The following is an 18127-nucleotide window of genomic DNA, read 5'->3' on the forward strand; positions in this document are numbered from 1 at the left end:
TGATGCTAAAGTGATGTAATGAGAGTTGCTACTAACCAAAGAAATGATGCTACAGTGATGTAATGAGAGTTGCTACTTATTTCAAAATGATGCTAAAGTGATGTAACGAGAGTTGCTACTAACCTAAGAAATGATGCTACAATGATGTGGTAAGCGTTGCTACTATGCTCAAAATGATGCTACAGTCATGTAGTGAGAGTTGCTACAAACCTCAAAATGATGCTGACAGTCATGTAGTCAGAGTTGCCACTTAACTCAAAATGATGCTGACAGTCATGTAGTGAGAGTTGATACTTAACTCAAAATGATACTACAGTGATGTGGTGAGAGTTGCTACAAACCTCAAAATGATGCTGAATGTCATGTAATGAGAGTTGTTACTTTGCTCAAAATGATGCGACAGTCAAGTATTCAGAGTTGCTACTATCCTCAAAATGATGCTGACAGTCATGTAGTGAGAGTTGCTACTATCCTAAAAATGATGCTACAGTGATGTAGTGAGAGTTGCGACTCATCTCAAAATGATGCGAAAATGATGTAATGAGAGTTGCTACTAACCTAAGAAATAATGCTACAGTGATGTGGTGACAGTTGCTACTATGCTCAAAATGATGCTGACAGTAATGTAGTGAGAGTTGCTACTAATTTCAAAAGGATGGTAAAGTGATGTCATGAGTGTTGCTACTAACCAAAGAAATGATGCTACAGTCATGTGATGAGAGTTGCTAAAAACCTCAAAATGATGCTGACATTGATTTCCTAAGAGTTGCTACGAACTTCAAAGTGATGCTAAGGTGATGTAATGAGAGTTGCTACGAACCTAAGAAAAAATGCTAAAGTGATGTAATGAGAGTTGCTACTAACCTAAGAAATAATGCGTAAGAGTTGCTACTAATTTCAAAATGATGCGAAAGTGATGTAATGAGAGTTGCTCCTAAACTAAGAAATGATGCTACAGTGATGTGGTGAGAGTTGCTACTATGCTCAAAATGATGCGACAGTCATGTAGTGAGAGCTGCTACAAACCTCAAAATGATGCTGACAGTGATGTAGTGAGAGTTGCGACGAAACTCAAAATGACGCTTCCAGTGACGTGGTGAGAGTTGAGACTCATCTCAAAATGATGCTAGTGTGATGAAATGAGAGTTGCTACTAACCTAAGAAATGATGCTACAGTGATGTGGTGACAGTTGCTACTATGCTCAAAATGATGCTGAAGGTAATGTAGTGAGAGTTGCTACGAACCTAAGAAATGATGCTACATTGATGTAATGACAGTTGCTATGAACCGAAGCAATGATGCCACAGTGATGTAATGAGAGTTGCTACGAACCTAAGAAATGACGCTATAGTGATGTATGGAGAGTTGCTACTCATCTCAAAATGATGCGAAAGTGATGTAATGAGAGTTGCTACGAACCTAAGAAATGACGCTATAGTGATGTATGGAGAGTTGCTACTCATCTCAAAATGATGCGAAAGTGATGTAATGAGAGTTGCTACTAACCTAAGAAATGATGCTACAGTGATGTGGTGAGAGTTGCTACGATGCTCAAAATGATGCTGACAGTGATGTGGTGCGAGTTGCTAAAAACCTCAAAATGATGCTTAAATTAATGTCGTCAGAGTTGCTACGCACTTCAAAATGATGCCACACTAATGTAATGAGAGTTGCTACAAACCTAAGAAATGACGCAACAGTGATGTATGGAGAGTTGCTACTCATCTCAAAATGATGCGAAAGAGATGTAATGAGAGTTGCTACTAACCTAAGAAATGATGCTACAGTGATGTGGTGAGAGTTGCTAGTATGCTCAAAATGATGCTGACAGTAATGTAGTGAGAGTTGCTACTAATTTCAAAATGATGCTAAGGTGATGTAATGAGAGTTGCTACGAACCTAAGAAATGACGCTACAGTAATGGAGGGAGAGTTGCTACTAACCTAAGAAATAATGCTACAGTAACGTAGTGAGAGTTGCTACTAATTTCTAAATGATGCGAAAGTGATGTACTGAGAGTTGCTACTAACCTAAGAAATTATGCTACAGTGATGTGGTGAGAGTTATTACTGAGCTCAAAATGATGCTACAGTCATGTAGTGAGAGTTGCTACAAACCTCAAAATGATGCTTACATTGATTTCGTCAGAGTTGCTACGAACTTCAAAATGATGCCAAGGTGATGTCATGAGAGTTGCTACGAATGTAAGAAATGACGCTACATTGATGTAGTGAGAGTTGCGACTAATTTCAAAATGATGCGAAAGTGATGTAATGAGAGTTGTACCTAACCTAAGTAATGATGCTACAGTGATGTGGTGAGAGTTCCTACTATGCTCAAAATGATGCTACAGTCATGTAGTGAGAGTTGCTACAAACCTCAAAATGACGCTGACAGTCATGTAGTGAGAGTTGCTACTGACCTAAGAAATGATGCTACAGTGATGTGGTGAGAGTTGCTACAAACCTCAAAATGATGCTGACAGTAATGTAGTGAGAGTTGCTACTAATTTCAAAATGATGCGAAAGTGATATTATGAGAGTTGCTACGAACCTAAGAAATGATGCTACAGTGATGTTGGGAGAGTTGCTACTCATCTCAAAATGATGCGAAAGTGATGTAATGAGAGTTGCTACTAACCTAAGAAATGATGCTACAGTAATGTAGTGAGAGTTGCTACTAATTTTAAAATGATGCGAATGTGATGTAATGAGAGTTGTTACTAATCTAAGAAATGAAGCTACAGTGATGTGGTGAGAGTTGCTACTATGCTCAAAATGATGCTACAGTCATGTAGTTAGAGTTGCTGCTATCCTAAAAATGATGCTACAGGGATGTAGTGAGAGTTGCTACTCATCTCAAAATGATGCAAAAGTGATGTAATGAGAGTTGCTACTTATTTCAAAATGATACTTAAGTGATGTGGTGAGAGTTGTTACAAACGTAAAAAATGATGCTTAAAGTGATGTGGTGAGAGTTGCGACTCATCTCAAAATGATGCTAAAGTGATGTAATGAGAGTTGCTACAAACCAAAGAAATGATGCTACAGTGATGTAGTGAGAGTTGCTACTATGATCAAAATGATGCTACAGTCATGTAGTGAGAGTTGCTACAAACCTCAAAATGATGCTGACAGTGATGTGGTGCTAGTTACTAAAAACCTAAAAATGATGCTTACATTGATGTCGTCAGAGTTGCTACAAACCTCAAAATGATGCTGAATGTCATGTAGTGAGAGTTGCTACTTTGCTCAAAATGATGCTACAGTCAAGTATTGAGAGTTACTACTATCCTCAAAATGATGCTGACAGTCATGTAGTGAGAGTTGCTACTATCCTCAAAATGATGCTACAGTGATGTAGTGAGAGTTGCTACACATCTCAAAATGATGCGAAAGTGATGTAATGAGAGTTGCTTCTAACCTAAGAAATGATGCTACTGTAATGTAGTGAGAGTTGCTTCAAACTTCAAAATGATGCTAAAGTCATGTAGTGAGACTTGCTCTTACCAGTACTTTAAAATGATGCTGACAGTGATGTGGTGAAAGTTGCGACTAATCCCAAAATGATTCGAAAGTGATGCAATGAGACTTGCTACTAACCTAAGAAATGATGCTACATTGATGTAATGACAGTTGCTATGAACCGAAGCAATGATGCCACAGTGATGTGGTGCGAGTTGCTAAAAACCTCAAAATGATGCTCACATTAATGTCGTCAGAGTTGCGACGAACTTCAAAATGATGCTAAGGTGATGTAATGAGAGTTGCTACGAACCTAAGAAATGACGCTACAGTAATGGAGGGAGAGTTGCTACTAACCTAAGAAATAATGCTACAGTAATGTAGTGAGAGTTGCTACTAATTTCTAAATGATGCGAAAGTGATGTACTGAGAGTTGCTACTAACCTAAGAAATGATGCTACAGTGATGTGGTGAGAGTTGCTACTGAGCTCAAAATGATGCTACAGTCATGTAGTGAGAGTTGCTACAAACCTCAAAATGATGCTTACATTGATTTCGTCAGAGTTGCTACGAACTTCAAAATGATGCAAAGGTGATGTAATGAGAGTTGCTACGAACGTAAGAAATGACGCTACAGTGATGTAGGGAGAGTTGCTACTCATCTCAAAATGATGCGAAAGTGATGTAATGAGAGTTGCTACTAACCTAAGAAATGATGCTACAATGATGTGGTGAGAGTTGCTACTCATCTCAAAATGATGCGAAAGTGATGAAATGAAAGTTGCTACTAACCTAAGAAATGATGCTACAGTGATGTGGTGAGAGTTGCTACTATGCTCAAAATGATGCTGACAGTAATGTAGTGAGAGTTGCTACTAATTTCAAAATGATGCGAAAGTGATGTAATGAGAGTTGTACCTAACCTAAGTAATGATGCTACAGTCATGTGGTGAGAGTTCCTACTATGCTCAAAATGATGCTACAGTCATGTAGTGAGAGTTGCTACAAACCTCAAAATGACGCTGACAGTCATGTAGTGAGAGTTGCTACGAACCTAAGAAATGATGCTACAGTGATGTTGGGAGAGTTGCTACTCATCTCAAAATGATGCGAAAGTAATGTAATGAGAGTTGCTACTAACCTAAGAAATGATGCGACAGTGATGTGGTGAGAGTTGCTACTATGCTCAAAATGATGCTGACAGTAATGTAGTGAGAGTTGCGACTAATTTCAAAATGATGCGAAAGTGATGTAATGAGAGTTGTACCTAACCTAAGTAATGATGCTACAGTGATGTGGTGAGAGTTCCTACTATGCTCAAAATGACGCTGACAGTCATGTAGTGAGAGTTGCTACTAATTTCAAAATGATGCGAAAGTGATATTATGAGAGTTGCTACGAACCTAAGAAATGATGCTACAGTGATGTTGGGAGAGTTGCTACTCATCTCAAAATGATGCGAAAGTGATGTAATGAGAGTTGCTACTAACCTAAGAAATGATGCTACAGTAATGTAGTGAGAGTTGCTACTAATTTTAAAATGATGCGAATGTGATGTAATGAGAGTTGTTACTAATCTAAGAAATGAAGCTATAGTGATGTGGTGAGAGTTGCTACTATGCTCAAAATGATGCTACAGTCATGTAGTTAGAGTTGCTGCTATCCTAAAAATGATGCTACAGGGATGTAGTGAGAGTTGCTACTCATCTCAAAATGATGCAAAAGTGATGTAATGAGAGTTGCTACTTATTTCAAAATGATACTTAAGTGATGTGGTGAGAGTTGCTACAAACGTAAAAAATGATGCTTAAAGTGATGTGGTGAGAGTTGCGATTCATCTCAAAATGATGCTAAAGTGATGTAATGAGAGTTGCTACAAACCAAAGAAATGATGCTACAGTGATGTAGTGAGAGTTGCTACTATGATCAAAATGATGCTACAGTCATGTAGTGAGAGTTGCTACAAACCTCAAAATGATGCTGACAGTGATGTGGTGCTAGTTACTAAAAACCTAAAAATGATGCTTACATTGATGTCGTCAGAGTTGCTACAAACCTCAAAATGATGCTGAATGTCATGTAGTGAGAGTTGCTACTTTGCTCAAAATGATGCTACAGTCAAGTATTGAGAGTTACTACTATCCTCAAAATGATGCTGACAGTCATGTAGTGAGAGTTGCTACTATCCTCAAAATGATGCTACAGTGATGTAGTGAGAGTTGCTACACATCTCAAAATGATGCGAAAGTGATGTAATGAGAGTTGCTTCTAACCTAAGAAATGATGCGAAAGTGATGTAATGAGAGTTGCTACTAACCTAAGAAATGATGCTACAATGATGTGGTGAGAGTTGCTACTCATCTCAAAATGATGCGAAAGTGATGAAATGAAAGTTGCTACTAACCTAAGAAATGATGCTACAGTGATGTGGTGAGAGTTGCTACTATGCTCAAAATGATGCTGACAGTAATGTAGTGAGAGTTGCTACTAATTTCAAAATGATGCGAAAGTGATGTAATGAGAGTTGTACCTTACCTAAGTAATGATGCTACAGTCATGTGGTGAGAGTTCCTACTATGCTCAAAATGATGCTACAGTCATGTAGTGAGAGTTGCTACAAACCTCAAAATGACGCTGACAGTCATGTAGTGAGAGTTGCTACGAACCTAAGAAATGATGCTACAGTGATGTTGGGAGAGTTGCTACTCATCTCAAAATGATGCGAAAGTAATGTAATGAGAGTTGCTACTAACCTAAGAAATGATGCTACAGTCATGTGGTGAGAGTTGCTACTATGCTCAAAATGATGCTGACAGTAATGTAGTGAGAGTTGCTACTAATTTCAAAATGATGCGAAAGTGATGTAATGAGAGTTGCTACTAACCTAAGAAAAGATGCTACAGTGATGTGGTGAGAGTTGCTACTATGCTCAAAATGATGCTGACAGTAATGTAGTGAGAGTTGCTACTAATTTCAATATGATGCTAAGGTGATGTAATGAGAGTTGCTACGAACCTACGAAATGACGCTACAGTGATGGAGGGAGAGTTGCTACTAACCTAAGAAATAATGCTACAGTAATGTAGTGAGAGATGCTACTAATTTCAAAATGATGCGAAAGTGATGTAATGTGAGTTGCTATTAACCTAAGAAATGATGCTACAGTGATGTTGGGAGAGTTGCGACGAAACTCAAAATGATGCTTACAGTGATGTGGTGAGAGTTGCGACTCATCTCAAAATTGTTCTAAAGTGATGTAATCAGAGTTGCTATTAACATAAGAAATAAGGCCACAGTGATGTGGTGACAGTTGCTACTATGCTCAAAATGATGCTACAGTCATGTAGTGAGAGTTGCTACTAATTTCAAAATGATGCGAAAGTGATGTAATGAGAGTTGCTACTAACCAAAAAAATGATGCTACAGTGATGTGGTGAGAGTTGCTACGATGCTCAAAATGATGCTACAGTCATGTCGTGAGAGTTGCTAAAAACCTCAAAATGATGCTGAAAGTCATGTAGTGAGAGTTGCTACTAACCTCAAAATGATGCTGAAAGTGATGTGGTGCGAGTTGCTAAAAACCTCAAAATGATGCTGACAGTAATGAAGTGAGAGTTGCTACTAATTTCAATATGATGCTAAGGTGATGTAATGAGAGTTGCTACAAACCTACGAAATGACGCTACAGTGATGGAGGGAGAGTTGCTACTAACCTAAGAAATAATGCTACAGTAATGTAGTGAGAGTTGCTACTAATTTCAAAATGATGCTACAGTGATGTAATGAGAGTTGCTACTAACCTAAGAAATGATGCTACAGTGATGTGGTGAGAGTTGCTACGATGCTCAAAATGATGCTACAGTCATGTAGTGAGAGTTGCCACAAACCTCAAAATGATGCTGACAGTCATGTAGTGAGAGTTGCTACTAACCTCAAAATGATGCTGAAAAAGATGTGGTGCGAGTTGCTAAAAACCTCAAAATGACGCTTACATTGATTTCGTCAGAGTTGCTACGAACTTCAAAATGATGCTAAGGTGATGTGGTGAGAGTTGCTACTATGCTCAAGGGTTGCTGCAGTCATGTAGTTAGAGTTGCTACTATCCTCAAAATGATGCCACAGTAATGTCGTGAGAGTTGTGATGAAACTCAAAATGATGCTTAAAGTGATGTGGTGAGAGTTGCGACTCATCTCAAAATGATGCTAAAGTGATGTAATGAGAGTTGCTACAAACCAAAGAAATGATGCTACAGTAATGTAGTGAGAGTTGCTACTATGCTCAAAATGATGCTACAGTCATGTAGTGAGAGTTGCTACAAACCTCAAAATGATGCTGACAGTGATGTGGTGCGAGTTACTAAAAACCTAAAAACGATGCTTACATTGATGTCGTCAGAGTTGCTACTCATCTCAAAATGATGCGAAAATGATGAAAACAGAGTTGCTACGAACCTAAGAAATGATGCTACAGTGATGTGGTGAGAGTTGCTACTATCCTAAAATGATGCTACAGTGATGTGGTGAGAGTTGCTACTCTTCTCAAAATGATGCTAAAGTGATGTAATGAGAGTTGCTACAAACCTAAGAAATGATGCCACAGTAATGTAGTGAGAGTTGCGACGAAACTCAAAATGATGCTCACAGTGATGTGGTGAGAGTTGCTACTATTCTCAAAATGATGCTAAAGTGATGTAATGACAGTTGCTACTAACCTAAGAAATGATGCTACAGTGATGTGGTGAGAGTTGCTACTATGCTAAAAAATGATGCTACAGTCATGGAGTGAGAGTTGCTACAAACCTCAAAATGATGCTGACAGTCATGTATTGAGAGTTGCTACTAACCTCAAAATGATGCTGACAGTGATGTGGTAAGAGTTGCTACTATGCTAAAAATGATGCTAACAGTAATGTAGTTAGAGTTGCTCCTAATTTCAAAATGATGCGAAAGTGATGTAATGAGAGTTGCTACTATCCTCAAAATGATGCTACAGTGATGTGGTGAGAGTTGCTACTCATCTCAAAATGATGCTAAAGTTATATAATGAGAGTTGCTACGAACCTAAGAAGTGATGCTACAGTGATGTAGTGAGAGTTGCTACTAATTTCAAAATGATGCTCCAGTGATGTGGTGAGAGTTGCGACGAACCTCAAAATGATGCGTAACTGATGTAATGAGAGTTTCTTCTAACCGAAGAAATGATGATACTGTAATGTAGTGAGAGTTGCTCCTACCAGTACTTTAAAATGATGCTCACAGTGATGTGGTGACAGTTGCTGCTAATTTCAAAATGATGCTAAAGTGATATTATGAGATTTGCTACGAACTTAAGAAATGATGCTGACAGTGATGTAAAGACAGTTGCTACTAACCTAAGAAATGATGTTACAGTGATGTGGTAAGAGTTGCTACTATGCTCAAAATGATGCTACAGTCATGTAGTGAGAGTTGCTACAAACCTCAAAATGATGCTGACAGTGATGTGGTGCGAGTTACTAAAAACCTCAAAATGATGCTTACATTGATTTCGTCAGAGTTGCTACGAACTTCAAAGTGATGCTAAGGTGATGTAATGAGAGTTGCTACGAACCTAAGAAATAATGCAACAGTAATGTAGTAAGAGTTGCTACTAATTTCAAAATGATGTGAAAGTGATGTAATGAGAGTTGCTACTCATCTCAAAATGATGCTACAGTGATGTGGTGAGAGTTGCTACCGTGCTAAAAATGATGCTACAGTGATGTAGTGAGAGTTGCTACTCATCTCAAAATGATGCTAAAGTGATTTAATGAGAGTTGCTACTAATTTCAAAATGATGCTAAAGTGATGTAATGAGAGTTGCTATTTACCTAAGAAATAATGCTACAGTGATGTGGTGAGAGTTGCTACTATGCTCAAAATGATGCTACAGTCATGTAGTGAGAGTTGCTACAAACCTCAAAATGATGCTGACAGTCATGTAGTGAGAGTTGCTACTAAACTCAAAATGATGCTTACATTGATGTCGTCAGAGTTGCAATGAACTTCAAAATGATGCTAAGGTGATGTAATGAGAGTTGCTACGAACCTAAGAAATGACGCTACAGTGATGTAGGGAGAGTTGTTACTCATCTCAAAATGATGCGAAAGTGATGTAATGAGAGTTGCGACGAATCTAAGAAATGATGCTACAGTGATGTGGTGAGAGTTGCTACTATGCTCAAAATGATGCTGACAGTGATGTAGTGAGAGTTGCTACTTTCCTCAAAATGATGCGAAAGTGATGTAATGAGAGTTGCGAAAAACCTAAGAAATGATGCCACAGTAATGTAGTGAGAGTTGCGACGAAACTCAAAATGATGCTTACAGTGATCTGATGAGAGTTGCGACTCATCTCAAAATGATGCAAAGGTGATGTAATGAGAGTTGCTGCTAACCTAAGAAATAATGCTACAGTGATGTGATGAGAGTTGCTACGATGCTCAAAATGATGCTACAGTCATGTAGTGAGAGTTGCAACTAACCTAAGAAATGATGCTACAGTGATGTGGTGAGAGTTGCTACTATGCTCAAAATGATGCTACAGTCATGTAGTGAGAGTTGCTACAAACCTCAAAATGATGCTTACATTGATTTCGTCAGAGTTGCTACGAACTTCAAAATGATGCTAAGGTGATGGAATGAGAGTTGCTACGAACGTAAGAAATGACGCTACAGTGATGTAGGGAGAGTTGCTACTCATCTCAAAATGATGCTGACAGTAATGTAGTGAGAGTTGCTACGAACCTAAGAAATGATGCGAAAGTGATGTATTGACAGTTGCTACTAACCTAAGAAATGATGTGAAAGTGATGTGGTAAGAGTTGCTACTATGCTCAAAATGATGCTACAGTCATGTAGTGTGAGTTGCTACAAACCTCAAAATGATGCTGACAGTGATGTGGTGCGAGTTACTAAAAACGATACTTACATTGATGTCGTCAGAGTTGCTACGAACTTAAAATGATGCTAAGGTGATGTAATGAGAGTTGCTACGAACCTAAGAAATGACGCTACAGTGATGAAGGGAGAGTTGCTACTCATCTCAAAATGATGCGAAAATGATGTAATCAGAGTTGCTACGAACCTAAGAAATGATGCTACAGTGATGTGGTGAGAGTTGCTACTATGCTAAAAATGATGCTGACAGTAATGTAGTTAGAGTTGCTACTAATTTCAAAATGATGCTAAAGTGATGTAATGAGAGTTGCTACTATCCTTAAAATGATGCTACAGTGATGTGGTGAGAGTTGCTACTATCCTCAAAATGATGCTACAGTGATGTAATGAGATTCTTCTAACCTAAGAAATGATGATACTCTAATGTAGTGAGAGTTGCTTCAAACCTCAAAATGATGCTAAAGTCATACAGTGAAACTTGCTCCTACCAGTACTTTAAAATGATGCTGACAGTGATGTGGTGAAAGTTTCTGCTAAGCTCAAAATGATGCTGACAGTCATGTAGTGAGAGTTGCTACTAATTTCAAAATGATGCGAAAGTGATGTAATGAGAGTTGCTACTAACCTAAGAAATGATGCTACAGCGATGTGGTGAGAGTTGCTACGATACTCAAAATGATGCTACAGTCATGTAGTGAGAGTTTCTACAAACCTCAAAATGATGCTGACAGTAATGTAGTGAGAGTTGCTACTAATTTCAATATGATGCTAAGGTGATGTCATGAGAGTTGCCACGAACCTACGAAATGACGCTACAGTGATGGAGGGAGAGTTGCTACTAACCTAAGAAATAATGCTACAGTAATATAGTGAGAGTTGCTACTAATTTCAAAATGATGCGAAAGTGATGTAATGAGAGTTGCTACTAATCTAAGAAATGATGCTACAGTGATGTTGGGAGAGTTGCTACTCATCTCAAAATGATGAGAAAGTGATGTAATGACAGTTGCTACTGTCCTCAAAATAATGCCACAGTAATGTAGTGAGAGTTGCGACGAAACTCAAAATGATGCTTACAGTGATGTGGTGAGAGTTGCAACTCATCTCAAAATTATTCAAAAGTGATGTAATGAGAGTTGCTATTAACATAAGAAAAAAGGCTACAGTGATGTGGTGAGAGTTGCTCCTCATCTCAAAATGATGCTACAGTCATGAAGTGAGAATTGCTACAAACCTCAAAATGATGCTGACAGTCATGTAGTGAGAGTTGCTACGAACCTCAAAATGATGCTTACATTGATGTCGTCAGAGTTGCTACGAACTTCAAAATGATGCAAAGGTGATGTGATGAGAGTTGCTATGAACCTAAGAAATGACGCTACAGTGATGTAGGGAGAGTTGCTACTAACCTAAGATATAATGCTACAGTAATGTAGTGAGAGTTGCTACTAATTTCAAAATGATGCGAAAGTGATGTAATGAGAGTTGCTATTAACCTAAGAAATGATGCTACAGTGATGTTGGGAGAGTTGCTACTCATCTCAAAATGATGCGAAAGTGATGTAATGAGAGTTCCTACTATCCTCAAAATGATGCCACAGTAATGTAGTGAGAGTTGCGACGAAACTCAAAATGATGCTACAGTCATGAAGTGAGAATTGCTACAAACCTCAAAATGATGCTGACAGTCATGTAGTGAGAGTTGCTACTAACCTCAAAATGATGCTTACATTGATTTGGTGAGAGTTGCGACTATCCTCAAAATGATGCGACAGTGATGTAGTGAGAGTTGCTACTCATCTCAAAAGTATTCCAAAGTGATGAAATGAGAGTTGCTATTAACATATTAAATAAGGCTCCAGTGATGTGGTGACAGTTGCTACTATGCTCAAAATGATGCTGACAGTAATGTAGTGAGAGTTGCTACTAATTTCAAAATGATGCCAAAGTGATGTAATGAGAGTTGCTACTATCCTCAAAATGATGCTACAGTGATGTGGTGAGAGTTGCTACTATGCTCAAAATGATGCTACAGTCATGTAGTGAGAGTTGCTACAAACCTCAAAATGATGCTGAAAGTCATGTAGTGAGAGTTGCTACTAATTTCAAAATGATGCTAAAGTGATGTAATGAGAGTTGCTCCTCTCCTCAAAATGATGCTACAGTGATGTAGTGAGAGTTGCAACTCATCTCAAAATGATGCTACAGTCATGAAGTGAGAATTGCTACAAACCTCAAAATGATGCTGACAGTCATGTAGTGAGAATTGCGACTAACCTCAAAATGATGCTTACATTGATGTCGTCAGAGTTGCTACGAATCTCAAAATGATGCTAAAGTGATGTAATGAGAGTTGCTACAAACCTAAGAAATGATGCCACAGTAATGTAGTGAGAGTGGCGACGAAACTCAAAATGATTCTTCAGTGATGTGGTGAGAGTTGCGACTCATCTCAAAATGATGCTAAAGTGATGAAATGAGAGTTGCTACTTACCTAAGAAATAATGCTACAGTGATGTGGTGACAGTTGCTACTATGCTCAAAATGATGCTGACAGTGATGTAGTGAGAGTTGCTACTAATTTCAAAATGATGCTAAAGTGATGTAGTGAGAGTTGCTACTAATTTCAAAATGATGCTTACATTGATGTCGTCAGAGTTGCTACGAACTTCAAAATGATGCTAAGGTGATGTAATGAGAGTTGCTATGAACCTAAGAAATGACGCTACAGTGATGTAGGGAGAGTTGCTACTAACCTAAGATATAATGCTACAGTAATGTAGTGAGAGTTGCTACTAATTTCAAAATGATGCGAAAGTGATGTAATGAGAGTTGCTATTAACCTAAGAAATGATGCTACAGTGATGTAGTGAGAGTTGCTACTATCCTCAAAATGATGCTACAGTGATGTAGTGAGAGTTGCTACTCATCTCAAAATGATGCTACAGTGATGTGGTGAGAGTTGCTACAAACCTAAGAAATGATGCCACAGTAATGTAGTGAGAGTTGCGACTCATCTCAAAATGATGCTAAAGTGATGAAATGAGAGTTGCTACTTACCTAAGAAATAATGCTACAGTGATGTGGTGACAGTTGCTACTATGCTCAAAATGATGCTACAGTCATGTAGTGAGAGTTGCTACAAACCTCAAAATGATGCTGAAAGTCATGTAGTGAGAGTTGCTACTAATTTCAAAATGATGCTAAAGTGATGTAATGAGAGTTGCTCCTCTCCTCAAAATGATGCTACAGTGATGTAGTGAGAGTTGCAACTCATCTCAAAATGATGCTACAGTCATGAAGTGAGAATTGCGACTAACCTCAAAATGATGCTTACATTGATGTCGTCAGAGTTGCTACGAATCTCAAAATGATGCTAAAGTGATGTAATGAGCGTTGCTACAAACCTAAGAAATGATGCCACAGTAATGTAGTGAGAGTGGCGACGAAACTCAAAATGATTCTTCAGTGATGTGGTGAGAGTTGCGACTCATCTCAAAATGATGCTAAAGTGATGAAATGAGAGTTGCTACTTACCTAAAAAATAATGCTACAGTGATGTGGTGACAGTTGCTACTATGCTCAAAATGATGCTGACAGTGATGTAGTGAGAGTTGCTACTAATTTCAAAATGATGCTAAAGTGATGTAATGAGAGTTGCTACTTATTTCAAAATGATACTTAAGTGATGTGGTGAGAGTTGCTACAAACCTAAGAAATGATGCCACAGTAATGTAGTGAGAGTTGCGACTCATCTCAAAATGATGCTAAAGTGATGAAATGAGAGTTGCTACTTACCTAAGAAATAATGCTACAGTGATGTGGTGACAGTTGCTACTATGCTCAAAATGATGCTGACAGTGATGTAGTGAGAGTTGCTACTAATTTCAAAATGATGCTAAAGTGATGTAGTGAGAGTTGCTACTAATTTCAAAATGATGCTTACATTGATGTCGTCAGAGTTGCTACGAACTTCAAAATGATGCTAAGGTGATGTAATGAGAGTTGCTATGAACCTAAGAAATGAAGCTACAGTGATGTAGGGAGAGTTGCTACTAACCTAAGATATAATGCTACAGTAATGTAGTGAGAGTTGCTACTAATTTCAAAATGATGCGAAAGTGATGTAATGAGAGTTGCTATTAACCTAAGAAATGATGCTACAGTGATGTCGTGAGAGTTGCTACTATCCTCAAAATGATGCTACAGTGATGTAGTGAGAGTTGCTACTCATCTCAAAATGATGCTAAAGTGATGTAATGAGAGTTGCTACTTATTTCAAAATGATACTTAAGTGATGTGGTGAGAGTTGCTACAAACCTAAGAAATGATGCCACAGTAATGTAGTGAGAGTTGCGACTAAACTCAAAATGATGCTTACAGTGTTGTGGTGAGAGTAACGACTCATCTCAAAATGATGCTAAAGTGATATAATGACAGTTGCTACTAACCTAACAAATAATGCTACAGTGATGTGGTGAGAGTTGCTTATAATTTCAAAATGATGTTAAAGTGATGTAATGAGAGTTGCTACTAACCTAAGAAATAATGCTACAGTGATGTCGTGAGAGTTGCTTATAATTTCAAAATGATGCGAAAGTGATGTAATGAGAGTTTCTACTAACCAAAGAAATGATGCTACAGTGATGTGGTGAGAGTTGCTACGATGCTCAAAATGATGCTAGTCATGTCGTGAGAGTTGCTACTAATTTCAAAATGATGCTGAAAGTCATGTAGTGAGAGTTGCTACTATCCTCAAAATGATGCTACAGTGATGTAATGAGAGTTGCTACTATCCTCAAAATGATGCGACAGTGATGTGGTGAGAGTTGCTACTCATCTCAAAAGTATTCTAAAGTGATGAAATGAGAGTTGCGATTAACATAATAAATAAGGCTCCAGTGATGTGGTGACAGTTGCTACTATGCTCAAAATGATGCTGACAGTAAAGTAGTGAGAGTTGCTACTAATTTCAAAATGATGCCAAAGTGATGTAATGAGAGTTGCTACTCATCTCAAAATGATGCTTACAGTGATGTGAGCTTCATAAAGACCCAGGCCACTATTTGTGGTCATGCATCATTGTAGCTGACCAATGGTCCAACTTCATCAGTCAGTCAGTCAGAGACATTAGCATTTGTCGGCCTGGCCTGCTGCCAAAGACTAACTCTGCTTTAGTTGATTTACCTGTGCAGCCATGTCACGCTCCTCTCGGCCACCTCCACGGTCAGACGCCAGGTTAAACCAGCCAATGGCGTAAGAATCACTCTCAGAATCTGAAGCGCTCGTAGCTGCAGGGTTTTTCCACACAGCTTCTGTTGAGAGACAAAGTCCATCACTTGATTAACTCTCACCAACAGAAATGTGCAGTTTTCCACTCAGGACAGCTGCTGCATGCTGCTGTTTGTAAAAAGAAGGTCCAGTGGATCCGTTCAGTTCTACATTATTCAGCAGAGAGATGTCACCATTGAATAATGACCATATTTCCTAAAATTATAGCTCAACCACAGAGGGACCAGGCTACTAGAATGACCTCTGTTTACTAGAAGTGCTTCTCCTATGGTGGTGAACTCCTCAGCTGTCAGTGGAGTCAAATCTGTCTTAGAGAGGCCAGAGGTTCCCACACTGGTTCCCTCTCATCATGCAGCCCTGACAGCTGTGTGTGCTGTTCCAGCGTGTTGGCACCTCACTGATGAGTTTCAGGGTTGGCCCTCCCATCTGTTGCTGCACCTGAGCCAGCTTCTCCTTGGCTGTAGTGCTGATCTGAAGGATGTGACAGTGTTCCTGGCTTTGTGTCTGATGATGGAAGTGGGGATCTGATCACAGGATTTTCTGACTCCTAGATTCAGACGATGTGCAGTGCAGACTGAGTGGTGAATTTGGAGCTGTCTAGTGGATGCTGTCATGTTTGGTGCTGCATCGCTCACAAGACACTTGACTTTGTTGGTGATGGCCCAGTCCTCCATCATGCCTCTTTGGACTGGGGCCAAACTGTCAGCAGGGTGACTTTGTGGAAAGTCTTGCACTCCCAACACATTCATTCTCACGAATGCAGTGACAGGTCAGAGCCAAGGGAGCCTCCATGTCCACAGATGTCCACATGGCAGCTGGACTTCCTTTTTCACTCCTTCCTGTTCCTCCTGGTACTTTTTGGCCACCGTTTGTTTGATGGTCTGAAAATGACACCCAGAGTAAATCAATACATTGAAATTCAAGATGAAATAAACTGGAGATATCAACGACTGCTTTAGATCATTTCCACACAAACCTTTCTGGTTGGCAAACATATGAGGCTCAAGGACCTGAACCAGTTCCCTGAACCCTTCCCTCTCAACAGTGCTGAGGGGCTGGCAGTCCTTCAGGATCAAATTCAGCAGAGCCTCATCCAGCATCTGCTTCCTGGAAGCTGGATGGTTAAAGATGAAGGAGAGAAGAAATGAATAGGAATTAATTCTCAATGAAGCAACTGTGAGTCAGTTGGAGAGTGGCTGTATACCTGAGTTCATCCCGGTGGATCTGGGACTTCATTCTCATGCCTGGCCCCATCATGCCTCAGCACTGAAGAGGTGCTTTTGTTGAGATGAGACGCTTCTGTCCAACAAATGAGACATTCAACCTGCAGAAAAGAACATGAGTACTCAGCTAAAAGTTCCTTTCTTCATGGTGACTGGTGTTTCTTAGTCTTAGACCACCAGGTTTCCAATGAGGTGTATCGGATACGTTGTTGTGTGCCGCTGAAATCCGTCCAATTCCGGCGTTGTTTCCTCATGAAATATGTTTGCCTTAAAGCTCATTAAAGTGTTGAACCACAATATCGTTCACCATAACTTAGTCAACTTCAAGATAACCTACTTCTACATTCCAGTCCCGGCTGCTCCTGTTCTGCTGCAGTCCAGAAAACAACAACCCGATACAATTGGCGCTCCTTCCCACAGCTCCGGCCCGGATCCGCATGGTTCCGCTGACTGACTGTGAGACGCGCTCCCTCCAGAGAGGCACAGCCCGATGGGGGTCCTTATCTGGCACGGGGGCGTAAAACAGGTGCGACTGGAAAGCCTGGTTTATTCTGAGTCGAGGGAACGCATTGCTCTGCAATTCACCGCAAGGCCGCGAGGGGGTGTGGCTTTGTCTTTGTATTGTTTACGGGGCTCTTGTCGGATTCCTCGGTTTTCTTCCGGTCACAGACGACAATTGTTGGCCATTTGTCAGTCTTTGTAGTGCCGCCAATAATCCTTTCTTCATCTTGGTCCATTTTTTCTTGGAGCTTTCACCACAGAAACTTTGAAAATGGCGGTGTTGTGTTGCGACTGAACCGGAAATGACGTTCTGAGCGGACCAATCACAGTCCTCGACGTTGACGTCACCCTGCGTCGACGCGATGCGTAGGCAGGATTTTTTGGAGGCGCGTGTCAGGCTACGGCGTACGGTCTGCGTCGACGGCGTAGTTACGAATACTACGCAACACAGAAGCATAAATCAGGCTTTATAGTCCAACAGGAAGTTAGCATGTCAGGGATGAGACACGCTTATCGTCCAACAGGAAGTTAGCATGTCAGGGATGAGACACCCTGATAGTCCAACAGGAAGTTAGCATGTCAGGGATGACACCCTTATAGTCCAACAGGAGGTTAGCATGTCAGGGATGAGACACCCTGATAGTCCAACAGGAAGTTAGCATGTCAGGGATGAGACACCCTGATAGTCCAATAGGATGTTAGCATGTCAGGGATGAGACACCCTTATA

The sequence above is a fragment of the Aulostomus chinensis genome, chromosome 1, assembly GCF_037954235.1.
Source record: "Aulostomus chinensis isolate RoL2024-O1b breed Wild chromosome 1, RoL_Achi_v1.0, whole genome shotgun sequence".
NCBI lineage: Eukaryota > Metazoa > Chordata > Actinopteri > Syngnathiformes > Aulostomidae > Aulostomus > Aulostomus chinensis.